Source organism: Sitophilus oryzae, unplaced genomic scaffold (assembly GCF_002938485.1).
Source record: "Sitophilus oryzae breed Bouriz unplaced genomic scaffold, Soryzae_2.0 scaffold_1977_pilon_pilon, whole genome shotgun sequence".
In the NCBI taxonomy this organism is placed as follows: Eukaryota; Metazoa; Arthropoda; class Insecta; order Coleoptera; family Curculionidae; genus Sitophilus; species Sitophilus oryzae.
The window spans coordinates 1,950,750-1,967,190 of record NW_022146698.1 but is presented as its reverse complement, the minus strand read 5'-3'; positions in this window follow the sequence as shown (position 1 = coordinate 1,967,190).

Genomic DNA, 16,441 nt, shown 5'->3' with positions numbered 1-16,441 from the left:
GACAGAACAAAAAATTAAATCAAAATACTATTGGCCGAATTTAAAAAGCTCTATACAAAGTTACATTAATGATTGTGAAATATGTCAACTTAGTAAATATGAGAGAAACCCTGTAAAAATCCCTATAAACATAACCCCAACACCAACCAAACCTTTCCAAATTGTACACCTAGATACCTATACTTATGAGAAAACCAAATTTTTAACTATAATAGACAGTTTTTCGAAATATGCGCAAGCGTATTATCTAAACTCTTTGACAGCTAGTGATATTGTTAATAATCTATTAATATATTTTTCACATCATGGGATTCCATCGCAAATTATATTAGATAACGGTACAGAGTTCAAAAATTCAGTCGTTACAGAGTTATTTGAATTGCATAAGATAAAAACACATTTCTGCTCTCCAAACCACCCACAATCGAACGGTATGGTTGAAAGACTACACTCTACTCTTTCTGAACATATTCGGTTATTAAATAACAAAGGTTTTCAAACAACACCTGTAAGCCAGAAAATCACTTACGCAATTTTAGCATACAATCATACAATACATTCGGTAACAAATTTAAAACCAATTGACATCATAAACGGTCATGTTTCTTCCGATGATCCATTTGACATCGATATTAATAAAATTTTAATTACCGATTATATTGAAAGTCACAGAGAAAAATCGAAAATCTTATACTCTAAATTAAACGAAAAATTAATAAATCACAAAGAATCTGTCGCAAATAAAATTAATAAAGATCGCGATGACCCTGAATTATTATTCAAGGAAGGACAAAAAGCTTATCCTAAGAAATTTGTAAGACAGAAAAACTCTGACAAATTCCACAAACCAGTAAACTTAGACTCAGTTGATTTACCAAGAAAAACAGCAACAAGTAAAACACGTGGAAAAATACATTTAAGTAATTTAAAACGTCCTCTGAAACATAGATATAGTTTTAATAATTAGTTCTCATATTTATTTTCAGAATCATAACATCAGGACTTTGTCTCGGACAAGAAAAAATTCTCTTGAAACAGTTAAATGACAACCCCGGTATAATTCCGATAAAACTTGGAACGGCAAAATTACGGCAAAGCTCATTTACGCTGATTCATTATTATGACTTAAATCCTTTAATATTAGAAATAAATACACTTAATATAAAAAGTAATAATTTAACTTTGTTAATATACCAAAATAAAAATTATACATTTGATTCAATTAACTATTTAAATATTTTAAACGTTTTACAAGAGCGAGTAAATTCAGAAATAAATCAGATCATACCACGATCTGATAGAATAAAGCGAGGCTTAATAAATGCTTTAGGGTCAGTATTTAAAACTATCAGTGGAAATTTAGACGCATCCGATGGCGAAAGATACAACACATTAATAAATAATCTACAAACCAATCAAAAGAATTTGGCGGAAAATATTTTGAAACAAAATTCTTTATCGCTCAGAGTGATAAATAAATTTAATTCTACTGTTAAACAAATTTTACACAACGAAAAACTTTTGGAATTTAAAATCAATCAAATAGAACAAATAGTTCAAGGGGCAGTTTATAGAGAAAATTCGATGTTTATTAAAGACACACTCATTCAATTAATAAATATTTATGAAATTGTCGATAATGTTCTACAAGATATCGAAAATTCTATTGCTTTCTCTAAGTCACGAATATTTCATTCCAGTATTGTGAAAACTGAAGATCTATTCAATGAACTAATTAATATTCAAAATATTGTTGGAATCGATAAAATGCCGTTAAACGTTACATTTGAAAATATTCTCATATACGAAAAAATTATTGAAGTTGAGTGCTATATATTAAATAATAGAATTACATATTTATTAAAAATTCCATTAACCTTTAAAGAAAATTTTGATTATTTTCATCTTTATTCAGTACCAGTATTTGTAAAGAGTTTGTTTAAGGTTGTAATAGCTAAAAATAAATTTTTATTAAAAAACAAATTGCACTACACCTTTCAAACCAACAAATGCCATGATACCCGAGACCAGCTGTTTATCTGCGACGAGTCCGATGTACGAGAAGTCAAAGACCAGGATTCCTGTGCCGTACAGCTGTTAGATGAAATTCAAAACCTATCGCAGTGCCATCAAATTGAAGCACAAATTTCCCACTCATTCTCAAAACAATTAAGTTCATCGAATAACTGGATATACGTGACGCCCTTCGAAGAAATTATAAATTTGAAATGTCTTCAGCAAGAAGAAAGTGTACGCATAATTGGAACGTATTTATTAGAAATACCGTCGAACTGCCAAGTGAAAACAAACAATGAACTGATAACCAATAGTCAAAAAACAATAAAATTTAAAACACAACCTTTTCTGTTTTCGGATTTTCACGAAAATACATTTTTTATACATTCGGTCAATCTAAGTGCCCATATAGACAATGTAAACCTGGACGAATTGTATAAATTAAAATCAGAAATAAAAGACAATAAACCGCAATTAGTTTTCGAAAAAGTATCGGCAATTCCAAGTGCGTGGACAATCGGTATGTACGTTCTGCTTTTCATCGTCTGTATCTACGTTGCCTGGAAGAAATGGAAAACACCTACACCACAACAGAGGGATGTTCCACTAGAAGATGTTCGACTACCCTAGCCAAGCTGTGTATTCGAATCTTAGGGAGGTGTTACAACCCTTTACCATGAGATGTATAGACTTTTTAATTCTGTTTTCGCTGAGACAAGCATTATTGTTAACTCAGTTAGAGCTTTGTTGTCGAGCTGTAAACACGTATTTCTCCACTTGTTAAATTAAATTTATAAATAAATCTTTTTTAAAAACGGGTTGTTTGAATCCAATAAGTTAAGTCGTGTATTTTTATTTAAAACAGTTTTCGTTTCTTTATTTTTACTTTGTGAAATAAAAAATTCCGTGACATTGTTCTGTGCCTGTGCCTTGTAGCAGCAATTATAATAAGTCCTCAGGATGTGGCTACATTCTCTTTCCCAACAATATTAACTGTAACTGGGTCACGTCCAAAACCTACAGAACATGCTGTGCCTACAATTTTTCAAATCAACCCTCTTATGGACCCTCTGTTCCCATAAGAAACGTCCCGATGAAAAGAAAACAAGATTTGGAAATTTAGGATGAAATAAATATTGAAAAGTATTATTATTATTATGAAATATATATTATTATTATGAAATGACAATATGTTTTAAAGAAATTAAATGAATTTGTATTTTATTTCAGTATTTTATATAAAAAAAAATGATATCTTTATCTAGTTATGTGAGAGGAAATAGCATGGTTTTCCCACGAAGACGCGAGCGAAACCGAACTTATAAATATAACCAAGCGCATTAAAATTGTCATTTTGTTCTTAACCATTGTATTCATTGTATCTGTTAAACATACTTTATGAAAAATAAAATTTTTTAAAAAATTTTCGTTGTCGAAACTCATAATTGGCGCAGTCGGTATGATTGGTGCAGTTTGTCACCCAACAAAATCATTGAATTGATTATCGCGAAAAACGCGGATTTAATCCCTTAGTGCCGATCCGAACGAACGCTTCTGAAAGCCACGGCTCGAGTCCGATTTTCGGTAGTGGAGTGAGACATCGAAAGCCGAATATGCCAGAGCAGAGTCCAAATTGGTTTTGTCACCGCGTTAGTCGGTAAAGTGCCAAAGTCCTTTTGTCAATTTCTTTTTTACTTTTCCTGTTTATGAAATCTCTTTTATTTTTAAGTTAAAGGTGAATTTAGCTATTTAGGAAAACAAAAACGATTTTTATTTTTGATTGTTAAATATACGAATACATATTTTACTATATTATATTTTGCTGTAATTTCTCTATTTTATTTTATTTTAATTTTTATTCTTTTTTATGAATATTGACGATTTGACAACGAATTTTCTAATAAACTAGTTTTAAAATCAAATAAGATGGAAAATCAAAGCCAAACTCAAACACAAAATAATCTGCAAATGCTTAAATGTATGTAGACATTATTCTAATTTTGACGGAAATTCTATTACCTTACACAGTTTTATTTCTGCATGCTCTTTACAACTTTTGGTAATTTCTAGAGGCGATTATGATAAATTATTTAATCCAGAGTAATACAAACTAAGTTAGTCGTTGAGAGCTCAACTATTAGTAGGTTGCCGATCAGAACTAGATACTTGGCAAAAATCAAAGATGCATTGCAAGCCTGTTTGGCGACAATAGAAGCTTAGAATAGAACAAGATCTTTTTATGGCTAAGCCAAATAAAGGAGAAACATCTTTAGTTTTGCTAAGAAGATTTAAATAATACGTAGTCAATTAGCTCAAAAATTAAACAGTCTTCCTCTGACTGAAATGCCAGTTTCGACCAAAACAATTTATCCAAAAGCAATACGAGCAAATAGCCCTAAGAACTTTTGTTGTACTCCCTGGACCTTTACAAAGCATAACACGACTAAACCCCGAAATCTCGAAAGTTAACTCTCACAATCATAACCGAAGAAGAAAATTTTCAATACACTCAAATTTATTTGCTTTCTTAGTCACTTTTAATAACATAAAACCACACACACCCACTTACCAACCACACCTCGTCCATATTTCACACAAGAGCTCATCAGTCTAATCCAATCTAATCCACATATAATTATCCGACAAATTTCCAAAACCAGTCTCCAAGATTCCCCCCACCTCAAAACCAGAACCGTAATCAAATCCCCAGTCAATTTTTAAATCAAGGACCCCCGAATTTTCCTTCTCAACCCATAAACATTCAGACACAATATGTGCCTAGACATTACCCGACCAACAGACAAGTATTTGGCCCTCCAAAAGATGTATTCAAACCCACAGGTCAGAAACCTTTAGATAAAGTGGAACCTATGTCGACCACGTCTCGAATCCCAAGCCTTAGACGCCCAGTTTCTAATTTCTTTAAACCTACAGGTCCGCGAAATTTTATTTCGCAGGAGTTATTCCAAATCGATAATCAATCGAACATCGATAACCCAACTGATTTACCCTTTGATGAGACCGACAACATAGAACAATACGAAACTGATAATTACGAACAATTTTATACCGATGATGGCTCACAAAATAATCAAAATTTTGAAACCTTTGATAATTCTTATGACAAAAACACCGGAAATTTTCAGGATCCTGGCCCAAGCCAGAACCAAACATAACTTTAACTTTGAAATGCATACCGAAATCAATAGTAATTTACCATATATTAAAATCAATAATCCACCAATAAAATTACTTATTGATACGGTTGCTCTCAATCAATATTAAGACCCATAATTGCTGAAAAATATTTTCCTAATGAAATTTTCCAACAGGAAACCCTGATTAAGACAGGTATTGGAGAAAAATTGGTTCGATTTAAAGCGAATATACCTGCCTTTTCAGAATTAAAAATTAACGAGACAATTACATTTACACTTTTCGATTTTCATTCATTTTTTGATGGAATTTTGGGTTTAGATCAATTGAAAAAATTAAAACTTTTTATTGATTTAAAAAATAATTTCCTAGTAAATGACATTCTTAAAATTCCATTACATTTTAATAAAACGGAAAATATTTCTCACGATGTATCGGTCAATAGCTATGAGATCGCATCTGTGAAAATTCCCGTGAACGTCTACGAAGGTGACATAATAATTCCGGAGTCATATATCAACCACCTGCATTTCCCTGAAACATTGACAACAGCTGTTCGAGGCTATGCGAAAACTGAAGTTTTCAATAGAACTAACGAACATCTGATGATATCATTTTCAGAACCTGTGAAAGTGATACCATTCCCCGATTCGCGGAAAGAGAACTTTGAATTTTTTAATATCGAAACATTTTTGCCAAAATCTGAATTAAATAAGAATTTAAATATTGCAAATTTAATTCGAACTGAACATTTAAATACCGAAGAAAAGCAATTGTTAACATCACTTTGTAAGGATTTTTCCGATATATTCCATGAAGAAAATCAAAAACTAACTTTCACCAATAAAATTAAACATGAAATAAAAACTTCCGACGAAATTCCGGCTCACTCAAAAACATATCGTTATCCTTTTGTTCATAAGCAAGAAGTACAGAAGCAAATAAATAAAATGTTAGAAGATGGCATCATAAGACCGAGTCAAAGTCCATGGAGCAGCCCTATTTGGATTGTTCCAAAGAAACTCGACGCGAGCGGAAGACAAAAGTGGAGAATAGTCGTTGACTATCGGAAAATCAATGAGAAGACCATAGACGATCGATATCCGTTGCCGAATATCAACGATATCTTAGACAAACTTGGACGTTGCCAATATTTCTCAACGCTAGACCTGGCATCAGGGTTCCATCAAATTGAGATGCACCCTAACTCCATTGAAAAAACTGCGTTTAATGTAGAGAACGGGCATTATGAGTACTTGAGAATGCCGTTCGGGCTCAAAAACGCCCCCGCAACTTTTCAGCGAGTTATGGACCATGTACTACGTGACCTGCAACATAAAGTTTGTCTAGTATACATGGACGACATCATTATTTTTAGCACCACTTTAGAAGAACATATAAAAAACCTCCGCTCTGTATTCCAAAAACTTCGAGAAGCCAAATTCAAGGTGCAGTTGGACAAGTCCGAATTTTTATGCAAGGAAGTAGAATTCCTAGGACATGTCATAACACCAGAAGGCGTTAAACCGAATCCCCGGAAAATCGAGGCAATCACGAGATTCCCAATACCTAAAACAGCCAAAGAAATCAAGTCCTTCCTTGGGTTATTAGGGTATTACAGACGATTCATCAAAAATTTCGCAAAACTGACGAAACCTTTCACAAAATGTTTGAAAAAAGGAGAAAAAATCGAACACACGTCAGAATTCATCGACACCTTCGAACTATGTAAAAAGATTTTATGTAACGATCCTATACTGAAATACCCAGATTTTGAGAAACCATTTGTGCTGACCACCGACGCCTCCAACATAGCCATAGGAGCAGTGTTAAGCCAAGGAAAGGTAGGCAACGATCTTCCTATTGCTTACGCGTCCCGCACTCTAAATCCAGCTGAAACAAACTACAGCACGATTGAAAAGGAATTGCTGGCAATTGTTTGGGCCACGAAGTATTTCAGGCCATATCTTTTCGGCAGAAAATTCCTGATAGTTACTGACCACAAACCCCTCCAATGGTTGTTTAATTTAAAGGAACCGAGTTCGAGGTTAGTAAGGTGGCGTCTGAAATTAGAGGAATATACATATGAAATTGTATATAAGAAGGGCAAATCTAATACTAACGCCGATGCTCTATCTCGAGTGGAGATAAATATGGTAGAAAATGAGTCCATTATTGGAAACCCGGGAGATAGCGACGAGGATATTTTAAAATATCTAGACGACTGTTCAGCAGAAATATCTATGGACGCACTAGAAGAGCTAGAACACGCCCTTGAACTAGATAAAGGTATAGAATTACCCGAAGCAAGACCAGTAAGTGACAACGAGACTGTTCATTCCTCAGCGGAAGACCCGATTCTTAATGTACCAATAACGGAGAATCCCGTAAATTTCTACAATAATCAAATAATTATAATACAAAACGATTTAGAACGCTACTACGTAATTCGATCAAATCCTTTTGAAAATAAAAATAGAAAAACAGTACATATATCAAAAAACGTAGAAACCGACATAATTCTTTAAAGGCTTGCGATGACCCTAAAAAGCTTGTACATTTTTTATCAAAAAATCAGATGTAAATTTAAATCCAGAATTAGCGTAATATTACAACGAACATTTAGGAGCACTCTTATTACTTAACTATATCAAATTCCATGTTAAATGATGCGGCAAAGAGACGAACGACGTAATAATTAATTAAGTACCACCACGAGAAAACGTGCATCGCGGAATTAACGAAGTACTATTGGGTAGAAAATTATATTTTGGCCAAACATGAAACAGGATATTGTTAATTACATAAATAATTGTGAAATTTGTCAACAGGCAAAATGCGATAGACATCCGCCAAAAATAAAATTCGCTTTAACAGCCACCCCCTCTGAACCACTTGAATCAATCCACATGGACTTTACAAATTCAGACACCAAATTTTTAACAATAATAGACGTATTTTCTCGATACGCAGGCATACCCTTTAGAATGGTGTGTACAGCCGCGACAGTATACGAGGATTTTTAAATTTACATAACACATTTTGGTATCCGAAAATTGATTACATGTGACAACGGAACAGAATTCAAAACTTCTTTATTAATAGACTTTTGCAAATTACTGTTCCATTCATTTTACACAACACCTGGTAATTTCAAACAGTAATAATAGTCCAATTTGAAGAGTTCATTCATCGCTCTTAGAAAATTGTAAGTATTAAAACTTCAAGACGAAATTTATCCTATAAAACAAACCATGCAATATGCAATTTTAGGTTACAATTCGTCTGTGCACAGTGTCACTAAGCAAAACCGTTTGATATTATACACGGACGATTAAAATCTATCGACCCTTTCGACCTTACAGACGATATTATTGTTAACCAATATATTTCCGATAGAAAAGAAAAATTAAAACTTCTTTATAATAAAATTACCGAACAAAGTAATAATTCAAAAGAAAAGACTATTCGGAAGAGAAATGAGAAACGCGAAAATCCGCCTACTTTCTCTCCAGGATCCAAATGTTATGTTAAAAATAAAATGGCAGCAAGAAGTAAAACAAAAGCCAAACATACGAAACATACCGTCCGACAAAACTTAGAGAACAAAATAATTACTGACAAAAATAAAGTTATTCATAAGTCCCAAATTAAGAGACCTCTTAATAGTACTAATATTTCTTCACAGGACACACAAAACGAAGATGAAGTTGACCCGTCTCAACCTTCATGTAGCTATACTAACACTAATCATTAACCTATCCTTTTCTAAAGTTATAATATCCACTCTAAACTCTCCTTTGCTTCCTTTTTATTTAGGCAAGACGCGAATAACAGAACACAAAGCATTCTTACATTACGTTTCAGAAGCACAACTTACATTTATGACCGCTATCATTGAACAATTTTATAATCATTTAGAAGACTCTATTTATAGATATCACATGACTCAGTACATTCCACAAACTACATTCATTTTCCGAACATGCTTGCGCATGCGAAACATTTCATACTGACAGCCAAAACTAAATTAAATAATATTACGCCTCATCGCCGAAATAAGCGCCGGTTTAAGTAATATTATAGGCAAAACATCAAAAATAGTTATTTGGCACTTAGCGAATGGTGAAAAATATGGCAAAAGCAACAGGCATTTCTATACTGTAGCGTTTTTATTTTTCTTTTCCCTTAAAATTCCAAATTTTAATATTGCTGGCGCCATCTATTCGCTAGATGTTAAACTTCATTCAGTACAGGTAACGGTTCCTTTCCATAAACAAATTTCGTGGTAGTATAGACGATGAGTTCACGGCCTTTGGTCCTTATGACCTGTCAATTAGAAGACTTCCGTTTGCGAAAAGGAGGAAGGCTTTTCCGAAGGTGAGATCAGAAAAGACGCGTGGTTCGGCGTCCGACGAATCTCAGAAAAGGGCTTTCTGAAACACTTTCCTAACAGTAAAGGCACGGGTATCCAAAAGTGGAGATTTGAAATCCTGTATGGGAATATACTGTTCAGAGCCCTAGTTTACGTGTTTTTATTTTCTGGAATAAGATCACAGTAAGTGTATCTACCATTTGTATCGCCATGTCTAACTAAATTTTACATTTTCCAGTTATTCCGTTTTTATTTAACATTAATGTTTGATTTAGGCGTACTGGTTTGGATCAGCATATAGTTTGGCTATATTTTTGGAATGTGTGCAGCTACTTTTCAGACCGTAGTTATTTTTTGGTATTCGGTGACTGTTCTGAGAGTTTTTATAGAGTAACTTGACGTATAAGTAACTGACGTATAAGTAGTATAAGTAATTGGCATATGGTAACCACTTTGAGACAGTATTTATGACTCATTTATTCTATTGATGTCGAAGACTCCTGCTGCCATCGAAGAGTCATCCACTTCCGTTAGTCTGGAGACTGCCTGCCTACCCTGTTCACTACGTCACAAAATTAAAAAAAAATACAGATAAGTTCTAAGTTCAACACACAAGGTATTCCCTAAATTTTTTTTACTTTGAGACAATATTTTGAATATCTCTGTAAATTGTTTGTCATTTATTCCATATATAGTCCAAAATTTACCTTTTAGTTAACATTATAAGTCATGCTTTGTCCTTAACGGTACGTTTTTACTTCAGTATGATCTTTATGTGAGAATCGCTAACACGGATTCATTTTGAAGGTTGTGTACACGACTTGTTTCGAAACATCGTATTGGTACCCCATAAATTTCACCTGTTTATATATTACGTAGTATAGTATACTGGAGAGAGAACTCTAACTAAATTTGAGTTTGCTTAAAGTAACTAACGATTTCATTGGGATAATTGAAACTGGGTTTAAACTTGATTGATAATTGTGTTCGTTTTTAAATAGATATTCAACATTAGGATAGTTATATCGACTTTTTATTCTTCGTGAACATAATAGACCCTTATTGCTGTTGATTATTTTATTTTAGCTATTTCATGATCAAATTTTCTTACTGGTTTCTTACTTTACCTTTTCATACCCATTAAGTGGCGCCCTTTTTACTGTCTTTGACCATTACTATTTATTACTTAACATCAATTTTAGAATCTTTGCAGCCTATACCTTATTACTTTTATTTTTATTATTTAACAACATTATTAAGTCACCACAGGTACAAGTCTTGCCACCACAGACCCAGCTCTCCTCTAACCCTGAGCAACGGATACCTTTTTTCTTTCTGTTTGGTGACAGAAAAAGTCGTCACACAAATAGAGAAAGAATAAAGAATATGACGCCCTGTCGTGGGGCTTTACTTGGTTTAATTAAAACAAGCTTAGTTTAATTGGCTCAATTTAATTTAATTTACTTATTTGGTAGACTTTGTAAAATAATTTTGTTAGGCTCAGATAAATTTTCTATAAGGCAAGGAACTATAGTTTGAAATTTTATTTTCATTATTTCGCAATTAAATTCTAATAATTTCAGTTCAACCGGCAATTTTTTTGTTTTATAAATTGTGAGGGTGTTTGTTTATCTATTTAAAACCCAGATAATAACTTAATACGTATTTCTGACTACATTTTTTTATTGACGTTTCGATTTTGATTTAAATATACAGGTATGGTTATATTTTTGAATATACAGAGTGGACATAATTTCAGTATACAGGGTAGCACTGTTAGTACTTCGTAAAATTTTGGGTTTGTTTTGAATATTTGGTCTTTTTGGTTTTGACATTGAACATAATTTCTTTCTGTTAGATTGCGTCGAGTTATAACAACTTTTGTTAAAGTGGTAAATTTTTTCTGAATCATTTAATCTTTAATATCTTATATAACTGAATTACAATGGAGAAAGAATCTTTTAAGTTAATCATTTGCGACAAGTAGAATTAGATTATGAACTTCTTATTTGGGGTATTAAGACATCTAAAAATGAGTAAACGTAAAATTTTGTCAGGTCTTTTAAGTAGAGAAATTAATAACCCTTTTTTGTTTGATTGGCATGGAAAGAGTATCCTCTTTCTTTTGATCCAAGAAATTTTCGAAATTAAAAGCTTAACTTTGGATTCAATTTCTTTGTCAATTTCTGAATTCGAGGGTGGAGTAAATGATTCAATGTTTAAAGTTATAAAATCTCGTCTTGTACACATTTGGCTGAGTAGAAGAATTAGAAGAATAATTTTAGATGAAAATCGTGCTGATGCAGAGACTATTCAAACTGATGTTTATAGTTGTTACCAACGAAGCTGACATTTTCAAAATTTCTGACACAAATGAAATTTTTAAATGTTAGTTCTGTCCCTTCAGGACCGGTTATTAGCTGCCTCCTATTGTTACTTATGTTGCTAAACCTTGTCAGTGTCAGACTGGCCTATTAGAATTGTAGGTAATCCTCAAGATTTATTTTCATTTTTTAGAAACTGTTACTGAGCTTTCTGAATCACGTAAGTTAGTGAACAAGATTTATTTTCTTCTGCAGTAAACTTTTTACTGGTAATGCTTTTGGTATAGAAGTATTAAACAACATGTCACTTGAATTGAAATCTCTTGTAGAAAGATTAAGAAAGACTTTTACCACCAGATAATGATGATAATATTTGGTCTAAATTAAATCTTATAAACAGCAGAAAAATGAAAGTATTTTAATTTTATAGCAACTTTAGAGAATCTTTTAGTAGATTAAATAAATGCCTAGTGAGGTTAATAAGATTAAGTATTAGACAAAATTTACTTCCTGAATACATTACTCAGTTAGCTTTAGTTGATGTTTTTATCTGTGTCTGAGACTCTCTAATTTGTGTAGAAAATTAGAAAATGCACTAAACATCAGAATGAAAAACGATCTAGAAGTTTAAATGTTTCTCAATTGAATACCACTCACAGATTTCTAGCTCGTCTGATTCTCATCGAGTACAGTTTTTGTAAAGAATCTAAGAATGTCAATGCTCAAAACAAAATAAAATACTACTGTTCGGTCATGGTTATTCTGTAGCGTCGTCGTCGTCTTGACCTGATATGGTAAATACTTCTTCGAGTATGCCCCGATCTGTAGAAAATTCAGGTAAGGAAGCAACCTCGCGTTTAGTTTGTTGGAATTGTTCTGGTCCAATCATACATTTCATGATTGTCGACAGAAACGTAAGGTTTTTGTTTTAAATGTGGTAATTTAGGTGTTAAGTCACCGGCGTGTCCCAAATGTTCAAAAACTAATTGGACAGAACTCGTGTTTCTGGTCATTGGTTCAAAAATTCAAACCCAGAAATTTATTTTCAGAATCTGATTGGAAGAAGTGGATTTATTATGTGTTAAGAATTTTTATAGATCCACCACTACCAATCACTAAAAGTTTCTCCTTCAGATATTTCAGATAATGATTCCTTTGTATGTCACAAATTTCTATTTTGAATATAGATTTAGATCATACTGATGCCATGGTATGAGACAATGAAGCGAAAGACTTGCTTCCGCCTAGTTCATTTCCACAGTGGAAAGTTGAAGATGGTTTTCTTTTTAAGTTTATTCCCGGTGACTACCATTTTCATCAAATCTTCAAGAATGGAAGAAGGTTGTTCCACGTCCTCAACGTCGTAATATTATCGAATCATGTCATAATCCGCCAACTTGCTCGCATTTGGGTTCTATAAGACTTTATCAAGACTTCCAGAACAATTTTACTGGCCCAAGATGAGAGCCGATGTTCTTGGTTGTTAGGAGTTTGTCGTGTTTGTGGGCTCAGAAATCTTCAAATACTATGCCGTTGGGCTAGGATGGGAAGAGAAAAACAAGTTAATATGCCTTTTCAGACAATCGCTTTACTTATGGGTCGCTTTCCTAGATCAAAGGGTCATAAGTGGCTTTTAGTTGTTGGCGATTGGTTTCCAGTATGTTCTTCTGTCCGTTACGTTCATCAAAATCTCGTATGTTGTGAAGTATCTTGAGAGTGAAGTTTTCCTACTTATGGAGTACCTCAATATATAATTTGTGATAATGGTCCTCAGTTTGTTGCTAAAGAGTTCAGAGATTTAGCAAAGAAATATCAAGTTCAGAAGATCTGGTATAATGCTGTGTATTCTCCTCAATGTAACTTTGTTGAGCGAATGAATAAAACAATAGGAACAGCTATTAGAACTTATGTTAAACAACATACAGATTGGGATGTTCAACTCTCTAATATTCAGTTTGCTTTAAACACTTCTAAACATGAGGTCACAGGTTTTTCTCCTTCGTTTTTAGTTTTCGGTAGGCATATTCCCATCTCTGGTAATTATTATGGTCAAGTTAAGTTCTCTGAAGATTTTGAAATTATGCCTGGCGATCGCAACTCTTACGCTTCAGAACTCAAAAATCTTTATAGTGTCTTTAGCGAAGTCCGTAAGAAACTTCATGCTGCTTACGAAAGAAACTCAAAGTCTTATAATTTGCGTAGACGTGATCTATCTTTTCAGGTTGGTGATTTGGTTTGGAGACGTAATAAGGTCTTATCAAATGCTGGTGTTAACTTTTCAGCCAAGTTAGCCCCTCGTTTTGTTTTATCTTCAGTACGAAAGAAAATTTCGAATTTAGTTTATGTTTTAGTAGACGAGGATGGTAATAACGCAGGCCGCTGGCATATAAAAGATCTTAAACCATACCAAGGTCACATGATTGACGACGATGATACAGGAAATGTCTCTACTACGTCACAGTAATTTAAATAATCTATTATGTCCGATTCCTTTTTAGGGTTTAGTCTAAAGGATACATAGATTATATTTTAGTTTTTTTAGTTTATATTAAAAAGTTATACAACAATTCGCTTATCGTTTTTACGGATTTGTCGCGAATCAGCATAACTATTGTGTTATTTAGTTTTTTTGCGTATATTTTCAGTATAATATAGTATTTCTATTTAGAAATGCGAGCATATAGCAGTATTTTTCTTTTTCCGAGTATTCTACAGATTACCTAATTTTGAGTAAATATTTTGTGGGATGGTAATTCTGTTAATCACTCATATGGTTTTGTGCCATTTGCTCCATTCTATGACATTCAGTTCACAAGAATCTGAAATTTAAGCAATTCTTGTATTTTGAGAACACGACTTCGTGACAAAACGAAAAGTTGTTATGATTCTGATTGCAACCTAATGGTGAGACATAGCTGACCTCATAACTTCGTAAGTTTACTGTGTATTGGGTATGATTGTGATTTTCTTTCCATATTTGCAATAGCGTTTCATAGGCTGGAATCCTATGTTACGGATATTTTGGGTCATTCGTGACAATCTTTTCTCTCTTCCTTTATATGTTTATCTATTGTGATTTCTATTGTTATTTTCCTTTCTTTTTCTCATACAGGTGAGTTACCTTGAATGGTTAACCGGTGAGCACACAGGTTGTGGCGAAGGTAGTTTGTTTTGGTCACGCCAAACTTACCTCTTATAGTGATCCGTAGCATGGCTTTTGTTGAGGTTCTTTTGTTGTTTGTTTTGTTCTCCGCTTCCTTGGGTGTGAGGGGTCGCATGACTGATTACACGCGATTTGTGAATCTTTCGTTGCCTCACACTAGGTGGGTTGAGTACGGACAATCAGCTTGAGGATTTCTTCAGGAACATCTGCGCTTCCATGGGATTCTTTCTTTCTTTCTTTTCCTATCCCATACTTTTAGGTTTAGATTTAGTTTTAGTTTTCATATATAGTTTATATGAATGTTTTTATTTGGATTATATGGTGATTTGACTTTCCCGATTGTGTAATCTCACTGATTTGACATACCGATTGCGACTTACCAATAGTGACTCCTTTATGGACGTGTGATACACGAAGTTATCATCCACCAAATTTTCATTTGAAAAATCCAAAACCCTGTACAAACTTAGTTTAGTTTTCCTATGTGGTGTTTGGGCGAAAGTCCTCTTTGAGGGCCTTTCTTTTTTTTGGAGGGGGGCAGTGTAGCGTTTTATTTTTCTTTTTATAAAATTCCAAATTTTAATATTGCTGGCGCCATCTATTCGCTAGATGTTAAACTTCATTCAGTACAGGTAGCGGTTCCTTTCCATAAAAACAAATTTCATTCAGTATAGACGATAGAGTTCACTTAATTGCCTTTGGTCATATGACCTGTCAATTCGAAGACTTCCGTTTTGCGAAAAGGAGGAAGGAGGCTTTCAGTGAGATCAGAAAAGACGCGTGGTTCAGCGTCCGTCTCGAGAAAAGGGCTTTCTGAAACACTTTTCTAACAGTAAAGGCTTTTGGGTATCCAAAAGTGGAGATTTGAAATCCTGTAGAAATATACTGTTCAGAGCCTAGTTCGTGTTTTTGGCCTTTTTGGAATAAGATCACAGTAAGTGTATCTACCATTTTGTATCGCCATGTCTAACTAAATTTTATTTCAGTTATTCCCGTTTTTATTTATTTTATTAATGTTTGATTGGGCATTACTGATTTGGATCAGCATATAGTTTGGCTATATTTTTTGGAATGTGTACTTCGATTTTCAGACCGTAAGTTATTTTTTTTTTTGGTATTCGGTGACTGTTCTGAGAGTTTCTTTATAAGTAACTGTATAAGAATTGACGTATAAGTAATTGGCATATGAGTAACCACTTTTGAGACAGTATGACTCTACATTTATTCTACTGATGATATCGAAGACTCCTGCTACTATCGAAAATCTACATCCACTTTCGTTGGTCTGGAGACTGCCTGCCTACCTGTTCACTACGTCACAAAATTAAAAAATACAGATAAGTTCTAAGTTCAACACACAAGAGTATTCCCTAAATTTTTTTACTTTGAGACAATATTTTGAATATC